Raw genomic sequence first — 11,144 nt, forward strand, 5'->3', positions numbered from 1 at the left:
CCAGGACTCCAGCAACGACCCAGAACTGCCAGCGCTGCAAGGCAGAGAGGAGCAGGGATACCCAGGTAAAGCCGTTTGATTCCTGGCTCCTCTGCTCCTGCTTCATCTGCTCTTCCTCCTGCCACAGCCGAGTTGTCTCCCGTTTCAGCATCTCCGCACGCAACTCCATGCGCTCGCGCGTCTCCTCATCCAGTTCTTCACCGACCAACTGCACATTGTGGATAAGAATTTGCAAAATCCCGAAGACAATGTCCAAGAGAGCCATGGCCTGCAGGAGAAGAGAGAGAAGGGGCTCAGTGGGGCTGTACAAGAGGGAGGGGACTGGCGGTGGGGAGCGGGGCTGGGGGTCGCAGGGAGCTGGGGGCAGGTAGGAGAGGGCCGAGGCAGCTGGGAGGCAGCAAGGGCTGCCCCGGCCCCAGCGGCAGCGGCTCCGTGCCCTGGCCAAGGTGCTCCCGCGAGCGGCCGGGCCCTCCATGCAGGGTGAGAACCCACCCCCGGGGGCCGCGTTTCTGCCCCGGCCCCGTCCAGCCCGGCCTCCCCCCGCCTGCGCACTCACCGCTGGCCCAGTCCGGACTGGGGCAGCGCTGCTGCTGGCGCCCCTGATAACCGCCCCGTGGGGACTTGTCCCCTGTGATGTCACAGGCGCCAGAGCACGTCACAGGCACGCCCGCCGGCCCTGCCCGTCCGGCCCCCTCACAGCTGCCCCGCTGTCCCGGTGAAGGCTGGGCCAGAGTTCATGTTCTTCACGGGCCCCTGCGTGGTGCTTCACGCTGGGTTTGTTATCCTCTGCCTGCCCATGGCAATCTCATAATATTACAACATTTTGGGTTGGAAGGGGCCCGCGAGGACCATCTAGGCCACCTGACTCTGCACCAGACAAGCTTCAAGTTAAATCAAACAGTCATAGAAGCATTTATGTTGGAGAAGAGCCTCAAGATCATTGAGTCTACAGGAGGCTGCAGAGCAGCCAAACAGAAAGAGATGTGTGGGTTTGGGTTGATGGGAAGTTGAAGACGAGTCACCAGTGTGTCCTGGTAACTCAAAGAGCCAACCGTGTCCTGGGGCACACCAAGCACAGCATCGCCAGCTGGGCGAGGGGGAGATTGTCCCACTCCACACTACGCTGGTGCGGCCCCACCTGGCGCACTGTGTGCCGTTCTGGGCGCCACACGATAAGAAGGACATCAAACTCTTGAAGTGTGTCCAGATGAGGACAGCCAGGATGGTGCAAGGCCTTGAGGGCAAGACTTCTGAGGAGCGGCTGAGGTCACTTGGCTCATTCAGCTTGGAGAAGACAAGGGTGAGGGGTGACCTCATTGCAGTTCACAGCTTCCTTGTGGCAGTTGCACATCCCCTGAGGAAATCCGGAGACTTCAATAGGACACTTGATGACTCTTCAGCACCTGCTGTGCCCTTTTGTGCCCCACTGTGCCTGTGTCCACGTACACACCTCAGATGGTGCTGACAGTCTTGTCCTCCCCACACCTGGGAACAGGGTGACTTCACCTCCCCCTTGCTGGGGGGCAGGAGGGGTGGGACCCTTGGTCAATTGACAGGGTCCTCAACAAAGGGGGTTCCCAGAGAAGCTGAGAAGCTTCTGGACCATGTTGTAATACACACAGCCAGATCTGACTGGGCTATAAGACGGCCTCCCTGTCCAAGCCCCGCTTTGAGTGGCCTTCTCGGAGCAGCAGGTCTATATAAACTCGGGTTCCAGCATAAATTGGGGAACGACCTGTTGTAGGGCAGTGTAGGGGAAAGGGACCTGGGGGTCCTGGGGAACAGCAGGATGACTGTGAACCAGCACTGGGCCCTTGTGGCCAGGAAGGCCAATGATACCTGAGGTGGATTAGAAGGGGGGTGGTTAGTAGGTCCAGAGAGGTTCTCCTGCCCCTCTACTCTGCCCTGGTGAGACCACACCTGCAATATTGTGTTCAGTTCTGGGCCCCTCAGTTCCAGAAGGACAGGGAACTGCTGGAGAGAGTCCAGTGCAGCCACGAAGATGATGAAGAGAGTGGAGCATCTCCCATGTGAGGAAAGGCTGAGGGAGCTGGGGCTCTGGAGCTTGGAGAAGAGGAGACTGAGGGGTGACCGCGTTAATGTTTATAAATATGTAACGGGTGAGTGTCAGGAGGATGGAGCCAGGCTCCTATCGGTGACAACCAATGATAGGACAAGGGGCAATGGGTACAAACTGAAACACAGGAGGTTCCACTTAAATATGAGAAGAAACTTCTTCACAGTGAGTGTGACAGAGCCTGGACCAGGCTGCCCAGGGAGGTTGTGGAGTCTCCTTGAGACACTGAAAACCCGCCTGGACACCTTCCTGTGCAACCTCATCTGTGTGTTCTTGCTCTGGCAGGGTCATTGGACTGGATGATCTTTTGGGGTCCTTTCCAATCCCTAAATTTCTGTGATTCTGTTTCTAGTCTGTTTGTTGGCTACACATCCCAGCTAGAATAAAGTCTATTTTGGAACTTATTGTTGTCACGGTTGAGACGGACAAATGACGTAGACTGAGTTCTTAAGTACAAACAGCAGTCTCCACTTATGGCCACAAACGCCGCTTTATACGGTCTTTACCAGTTCATGTGCCTTGTTGCTATTGGTTACAGGCTGCAATAGTACCATATCATTGGCTCATTTTGCTATGGTCAAAGTTACTCGTTTACTCCCATCTTTCTCATGGGTCGTCCTTTATATCTTCGAGGCTAATTTCTGTTCCCATACGCTCTGTCATGGAACCCATGGACCCACTGTGGTTTCCCACAATTCCCCCTAAGTTTTCAGCCTGCTTCTTGATGGCCTCTTGAGGATGGTCAATCAACTGCATGTAATTCTCATTGGGAGCCTGTTCAATAGTCGTAAATGAGTTGCCTGCTTTGTGGGTTTCAGGCACCATTATCAGAGCTCGATACGCAAGGTCTGCTGACTGCCTCAGGATTTCAGAAACTAATAGCACCTGTAGTTGCGGTATGCCAACTGGTGTCTCTTCCAAAAGTTGGGGGATACCCGCCCCTTTCACCGACCCCCCATTGTTCCATCCTAAATGATCTGTAGCTGTTCCATGGCATAGGTCTAATTTTGCTTGAGTCTTTCATGGTTTCTATCTGGTCTCGGGGCTACACATACACATACTCCTTTTCTTTTCCTTTTAACTTTTCAAGAGAATGCTGCTACCCTCATCCAAGCAATCAGATAACGCAGACTTGAACAGTGCTGGAAGATCATTAGTAACAGGGGCGTTTGGAACAGTGCACATTTTCATTTTTGATTCCAAATCTAACCCAGAAAAGCCACCCCCCACTCCACTGTCTCTGCCTGTTCCCGTTGCTCTTTTAATCCTCTCAAAGTCTCTAGCAACAAGTGCCATGTCGTTAACAGTTCAGTTGTTTCCTTGGATCTTTGGGTAGTGCTTTGCCCCATAGTAATGTGCTTTGCAAAGTCACTTTCAGAAGGCTAAGACCCTGTATTGTCTGCATAAAATTGACATTTGGAGTGCCTCCATGACACCGCATCAGGGGAAATTCAGATGCCACATTACAAAGAAGTGCTTCCCTATGTGAGTGGTTGGTGGCTGGAACTGGCTCCCCAGGGAAGGGGTCACGGCACCAAGGCTGTCCGAGTTCAAGGAGTGTCTGGAGGACAATCTTAGTTATATGGTTTCATTGTAGGTAGTCCTGCGAGGACCTGGGGGTTGGAATTGGTGTTCCTTATGGGTTTCTTCCTACTTGAGATATTCTGTGATTCTATGATAATAACCAGAGAGCCATGCAAGGTCGGGATGTTTCCTGGTAAGGCAAGGTGCAGGGTGGCAGAACAGGTCCCGAAAAGGCAGCTCTGCTGGCAGCCCAGGGCAAGAGTGAATGAATTCTTAATCTTGCCCTGCCCGGGCATGTAGCTCTTGCTTTACGGACTAAGCTGCCTTAGCTCAAGGCACAAGTTTTCCCACTTCTACCCTTCAGATTCTCTCCACTGTGCCACTGGAGGAAAGGGCTTGAGCAGCCGTGTGATGCCAAGCTGCCTGCTGGGATGAACCTGCAACACCTGGGAAGCCAAAGCCAAGTGAATCATGGAACCAGAGCCCGCCACATCAGCTCTTCTGCAAAAGGTTCCCTAATTCTGCGGCAGCTCAGCAGCGTATTGGCTTTGTGCGGCAAGGTCTTAGTTGCCAGGGATCACAGGGGTATCTTCTGTGAGAACCTGCACCCTATGCCAGTGCTCCCCGAAAAAGTGATGCACAGACACTCCCGGATTCACCGTTTGTTCAAACACAACTTTTATTGACAACTTTGCACATGGTAAAGCTCCCAGAAGGAATGGACTTTCTCACAGTCAGGGGTACAGTCACTGTCCAGTTGGTAACAGAGTCCCTGTCACAAGTCTCCTCGCGACGGCCTCTTCAGCTGCATCGGGTCCCACTCCCCAGCGTGTGCTTTTGCTGGACAGGAAAGGTGCGGCACCAGTTACCGCTGCCGACTGATCAGTGTGTTCCTCGTGTCCAGTGTGCTCGGTTCTGTGGCGCCAGCTCCCCGGGGAGCGTCTGGGGTGGGCAGAGTCTCATCCAGATCCCAGAGGAGACACAGAGGCACATGGAGCGGTGCCTCTCGCTTGGTCCCCACCAGAGCTCCCAGCAAGAGTATCTGGGCCGATGTGAAATTGTCACCGTGGCCGTGACAGTAAGAAGGGAAAGCAAGGTGACAATCCTCTTTGGCATCACCGGCTGCTGTGCTGGAGAGACCATTGAAAGGGGAACGCAGCACTTTTGGCAGAGGGCTGCTGCGCAGGGTGTTCCCTTTCCTTTCTGTGCCCTGCATTCTCCTCTCTTTTTGCTTCCTGGAAGATGCGTTCAGCTGCCAGCAGCTGTGACCTGCGCAAACACAGCTCTGTGCAGGATGACCTCTTTCAGTGTCCGTGGAGAACCATTCTACGAACCCGATTGAGCAGCTCCTCAAACTCAAGCTGTGCGTGCTCATAGGCGTCAGGATTCTGTGCCAGGTGCTGGAAGAGGTTGACTGGTTCAGCCATTCGCAATTCCAGGGGCAAGTTGATCTCCTCAGGCACGTTATCATTGCCAATGAAGAAGTGGTTCAGTTGTTTCCTCTCCAGGCAGCTCTGCAGGTACTGCATGATGTCGTTCAGCCGTTCCCAGAAATGCCTCCTGCGCCAGTCTGACAGGGGTATAGTGGTCAGCAGGTGCATCACAACGGTCTTCAATGTGTAGGTGGAAAAGTCTCTGCCCAGCAGGCAGCGGACGCAGAGCTGCAGGCACCTGAGGTGGTAGGTGTCAGGATGTGCCTGGCTGGCGATATGACTGAAGAACTTGCTCTCTGCCACAGCATAGGTCTCTGGCCAGATCGTGCTTGGGGTGTAGGCAGCCTCTGTATACTGGCTGCTCACGAAGATGTCCGAGGCGCCTTCTCGCACCCCAAAAAGCAACTCAATTAAAATCCTTTTCTCCCGGCCTCGTGTCACACAGAATTTGCAGGAGCGGTCGGAGGGCAGCACTGTTAGGCGGTGTGCAGCTGAAATAGGCAGAGCCCTCCAGGAACGTCTCACGAACATCTGGAAATAGCGAGCAATTTTCTGCGCATCTAGGTAGGAGGCAGTGCAGAGGTCGTCTAGGATGTTGAAGCCTGCATTCCTCCTCTGCTCCTGCTCGGGGTCGTGGAGGAAGCAACGTGTCTCTCCTGCTGGCTGCTGCATCCCACAGGTACACATGAACTCCACGCGGATGCGAAAGTTCCTCGCCAACCACACGGGGCCCAGTTCCAGGTGGAAGATGTGTCCACGGGGGGGTTTCAGGGGCACAAGCAGGCGGTAGGTGATGTCTTCCTCACGGGGACTCCAACCTTCAAAGGTGCTGCCCACCTCGATGGCATTTTCCAGCACTGGGAAACAGGTATTTGACAAGATATACTGGAAGACAAGGATGAAAGTTTCCATAAGGTCCCTCACAGTCTGGTAATCTCTGTCCAGATGCTGAACTGGCCACTGGATGTGCTCTTCAAAAAACATTCCTGGGTCATTTGCATCATCATTCTCTTCTTCAGCTTCATTTGCATTGTCATTCTCTTCCTCATGTTCCTCCTCCTCCACGTCACTGTCGGAGCTCTCCTCTTCTCTCTCTGGCTCACGGCTCCATTTCCTGAGCCACCAGCAGAGCCCAAAGAGCAGGACCAGGACACCAGCAACGACCCAGAACTGCCAGCGCTGCAAGGCAGAGAGGAGCAGGGATACCCAGGTAAAGCCGTTTGATTCCTGGCTCCTCTGCTCCTGCTTCATCTGCTCTTCCTCCTGCCACAGCCGAGTTGTCTCCCGTTTCAGCATCTCCGCACGCAACTCCATGCGCTTGCGCGTCTCCTCATCCAGTTCTTCACCGACCAACTGCACATTGTGGATAAGAATTTGCAAAATCCCGAAGACAATGTCCAAGAGAGCCATGGCCTGCAGGAGAAGGGAGAGAAGGGGCTCAGTGGGGCTGTGCAAGAGGGAGGGGGCTGGCGGTGGGGGAGCAGGACTGGGGGTCGCAGGGAGCTGTGGGCAGGTAGGAGCAGGGCCGAGGCAGCTGGGAGGCAGCAAGGGCTGCCCCGGCCCCGTCCAGCCCGGCCTCCCCCCGCCTGCGCACTCACCGCTGGCCCAGTCCGGACTGGGGCAGCGCTGCTGCTGGCGCCCCTGATAACCGCCCCATGGGGACTCGTCCCCTGTGATGTCACAGGCGCCAGAGCACGTCACAGGCACGCCCGCCGGCCCTGCCCGTCCGGCCCCCTCACAGCTGCCCCGCTGTCCCGGTGAAGGCTGGGCCAGAGTTCATGTTCTTCACGGGCCCCTGCGTGGTGCTTCACGCTGGGTTTTTTATCCTCTGCCTGCCCATGGGAATCTCATAATATTACAACATTTTGGGTTGGAAGGGGCCCACGAGGACCATCTAGGCCACCTGACTCTGCACCGGACAAGCTTCAAGTTAAATCAGACAGTCATAGAAGCATTTATGTTGGAGAAGAGCCTCAAGATCATTGAGTCTACCGGAGGCTGCAGAGCAGCCAAACAGAAAGAGATGTGTGGGTTTGGGTTGATGGGAAGTTGAAGACGAGTCACCAGTGTGTCCTGGTAACTCAAAGAGCCAACTGTGTCCTGGGGCACACCAAGCACGGCATCGCCAGCTGGGCGAGGGGGAGATTGTCCCGCTCCACACTACGCTGCTGGGGCCCCACCTGGAGCACTGTGTGCCGTTCTGGGCGCCACACGATAAGAAGGACATCAAACTCTTGAAGTGTGTCCAGACGAGGGCAACCAGGATGGTGCAAGGCCTTGAGGGCAAGACTTCTGAGGAGCGGCTGAGGTCACTTGGCTCGTTCAGCTTGGAGAAGACAAGGCTGAGGGGTGACCTCATTGCAGTTCACAGCTTCCTTGTGGCAGTTGCACATCCCCTGAGGAGATCTGGAGACTTCAATAGGACACTTGGTGACCCTTCAGCACCTGCTGTGCCCCTTTGTGCCCCACTGTGCCTGTGTCCACATACACACCTCAGATGGTGCTGACAGTCTTGTCCTCCCCACATCTGGGGACAGGGTGACTTCACCTCCCCCTTGCTGGGGGGCAGGAGGGGTGGGACCCTTGATCAATTGACAGGGTCCTCAACAAAGGGGGTTCCCAGGGAAGCTGAGAAGCTTCTGGACCATGTTGTAATACACACAGCCAGATCTGACTGGGCTATAAGACGGGGTCCCCGTCAAAGCCCCGCTTTGAGTGGCCTTCTCGGAGCAGCAGGTCTATATAAACTCGGGTTCCAGTATAAATTGGGGAATGACCTGTTGGAGGGCAGTGTAGGGGAAAGGGACCTAGGGGTCCTGGGGAACAGCAGGATGACCGTGAGCCAGCACTGGGCCCTTGTGGCAAGGAAGGCCAATGATACCTGGGGTGGATTAGAAGGGGGGTGGTTAGTAGGTCCAGATAGGTTCTCCTGCCCCTCTACTCTGCCCTGGTGAGACCACACCTGGAATATTGTGTCCAGTTCTGGGCCCCTCAGTTCCAGAAGGACAGGGAACTGCTGGAGAGAGTCCAGTGCAGAGACACGAAGATGATGAAAGGAGTGGAGCATCTCCCGTGTGAGGAAAGGCTGAGGTAGCTGGGGCTCTGGAGATTGGAGAAGAGTAGACTGAGGGGTGACCTCGTTGGTGTTTATAAATATGTAAAGGGTGAGTGTCACAAGGATGAATCCAGGCTCCTATCGGTGACAACCAATGATAGGACAAGGGGCAATGGGTACAAACTGGAACACAGGAGGTTCCACTTAAATATGAAACGAAACTTCTTCACAGTGAGTGTGACAGAGCCTGGACCAGGCTGCCCAGGGAGGTTGTGGAGTCTCCTTGAGACACTGAAAACCCGCCTGGACACCTTCTTGTGTAACCTCATCTGGGTGTTCCTGCTCTGGCAGGGGCATTGGACTGGATGATCTTTTGAGGTCCTTTCCAATCCCTAAATTTCTGTGATTCTGTGATTCTGTTTCTAGTCTGTTTGTTGGCTACACATTCCAGCTAGAATAAAGTCTATTTTGGAACTTATTGTTGTCACGGTTGAGACGGACAAACGACGTAGACCGAGTTCTTAAGTACAAACAGCAGTCTCCACTTATGGCCACAAACGTCGCTTTATACGGTCTTTACCAGTTCATGTGCCTTGTTGCTGTTGGTTACAGGCTGCAATAGTACCATATCATTGGCTCATTTTGCTATGGTCAAAGTTACTCGTTTACTCCCATCTTTCTCATGGGTCGTCCTTTATATCTTCGAGGCTAATTTCTGTTCCCATACGCTCTGTCATGGAATCCACGGACCCACTGTAGTTTCCCACAATTCCCCCTAAGTTTTCAGCCTGCTTCTTGATGGCCTCTTGAGGATGGTCAATCAACTGCATGTAATTCTCATTGGGAGCCTGTTCAATAGTCGTAAATGAGTTGGCCGCTTTGTCTGTTTCAGGTACCTTTATCAGAGCTCGATACGCAAGGTCTGCTGACTGCCTCAGGATTTCAGAAACTAATAGCACCTGTAGTTGCGGTATGCCAACTGGTGTCTCTTCCAAAAGTTGGGGGATACCCGCCCCTTTCACCGACCCCCCATTGTTCCATCCTAAATGATCTGTAGCTGTTCCATGGCATAGGTCTAATTTTGCTTGAGTCTTTCATGGTTTCTGTCTGGTCTCGGGGCAACACATACACATACTCCTTTTCTTTTAACTTTTCAAGAGAATGCTGCTACCCTCATCCAAGCAATCAGATAACGCAGACTTGAACAGTGCTGGAGAATCATTAGTAACAAGGGCGTTTGGAACAGTGCACATTTTCATTTTTGATTCCAAATCTAACCCAGAAAAGCCACCCCTCTCCACCGTCTCTGCCTGTTCCCGTTGCTCTTTTAATCCTCTCAAAGTCTCTAGCAACAAGTGCCCTGTTGTTAACAGTTCAGTTGTTTCCTTGGACCTTTGGGCAGTGCTTTGCCCCATAGTAATGTGCTTTGCAAAGTCACTTTCAGAAGGCTAAGACCCTGTATTGTCTGCATAAAATTGACATTTGGAGTGCCTCCATGACACCGCATCAGGGGAAATTCAGATGGCACATTACAAAGAAGTGCTTCCCTATGTGAGTGTTGGTGGCTGGAACTGGCTCCCCAGGGAAGGGGTCATGGCACCAAGGCTGTCTGAGTTCAAGGAGGGTCTGGAGGACAATCTTAGTTATATGGTTTCATTGTAGCTAGCCCTGCGAGGACCTGGGGGTTGGAATTGTTGATCCTTATGGGTTTCTTCCTACTTGAGATATTCTGTGATTCTATGATAATAACCAGAGAGCCATGCAAGGTCGGGATGTTTCCTGATAAGGCAAGGTGCAGGGTGGCAGAACAGGTCCCGAAAAGGCAGCTCTGCTGGCAGCCCAGGGCAAGAGTGAATGAATTCTTAATCTTGCCCTGCCCGGGCATGTAGCTCTTACTTTACGGACCAAGCTGCCTTAGCTCAAGGCACAAGTTTTCCCACTTCTACCCTTCAGATTCTCTCCACTGTGCCACTGGAGGAAAGGGCTTGAGCAGCCGTGTGATGCCAAGCTGCCTGCTGGGATGAACCCGCAACACCTGGGAAGCCAAAGCCAAGTGAATCATGGAACCAGAGCCCGCCACATCAGCTCTTCTGCAAAAGGTTCCCTAATTCTGCGGCAGCTCAGCAGCGTATTGGCTTTGTGCGGCAAGGTCTTAGTTGCCAGGGATCACAGGGGTATCTTCTGTGAGAACCTGCACCCTATGCCAGTGCTCCCCGAAAAAGTGATGCACAGACACTCCCGGATTCACCGTTTGTTCAAACACAACTTTTATTGACAACTTTGCACATGGTAAAGCTCCCAGAAGGAATGGACTTTCTCACAGTCAGGGGTACAGTCACTGTCCAGTTGGTAACAGAGTCCCTGTCACAAGTCTCCTCGCGACGGCCTCTTCAGCTGCATCGGGTCCCACTCCCCAGCGTGTGCTTTTGCTGGGCAGGAACATTTCCCGCTGCCGACTGTTCCACGTGTTTCTCGTGTCCAGCGCGCTCGGTTCTGTGGCACCAGCTCCCCGGGGAGTGTCTGGGGCGGGCAGAGTGTCCCCCAGACCCCAGAGGACAAACACATAGAGGCACATGGAGCGGTGCCTCTCGCTTGTTCCCTGCCCTGCCAGAGCTCCCAGCAAGAGTATCTGGGCCGATGTGAAATCGCCACCGTGGCCCTGACAGTGAGAGGGGAAAGCAGGGTGACAATCTTCTTTGTCATCACCGGCTGCTGCGCTGGGGAGACCATCGAGAGGGGAACGCTGCCAGTCTCGGTGGAGGGCTGCTGCGCAGGGTGTTCCCTTTCCGTTCCGTGCCCTGCATTCTCCTGTCTTTTTGCTTCCTGGAAGACATGGTCGTCTGCCAGCAGCTGTGACCTGCGCAAACACAGCTCTGTGCAGGATGACCTCTTTCAGTGTCCGTATGTCAAGAGTCCCCGAAGCAGACTCAGCATACACTCTATGTCAATGCGTGCCTTCTCATAGTCCAGGAGCTGGCAGAGGTTGAACGGTTCAGCCGTTCGCAATCCCAGGGGCAAGTTGATCTCCTCAGGCACGTTCTCATTGCCGATGAAG

This window comes from Streptopelia decaocto (genome assembly GCF_964273445.1).
Source record: "Streptopelia decaocto genome assembly, chromosome: 7".
NCBI classification, from domain to species: Eukaryota; Metazoa; Chordata; class Aves; order Columbiformes; family Columbidae; genus Streptopelia; species Streptopelia decaocto.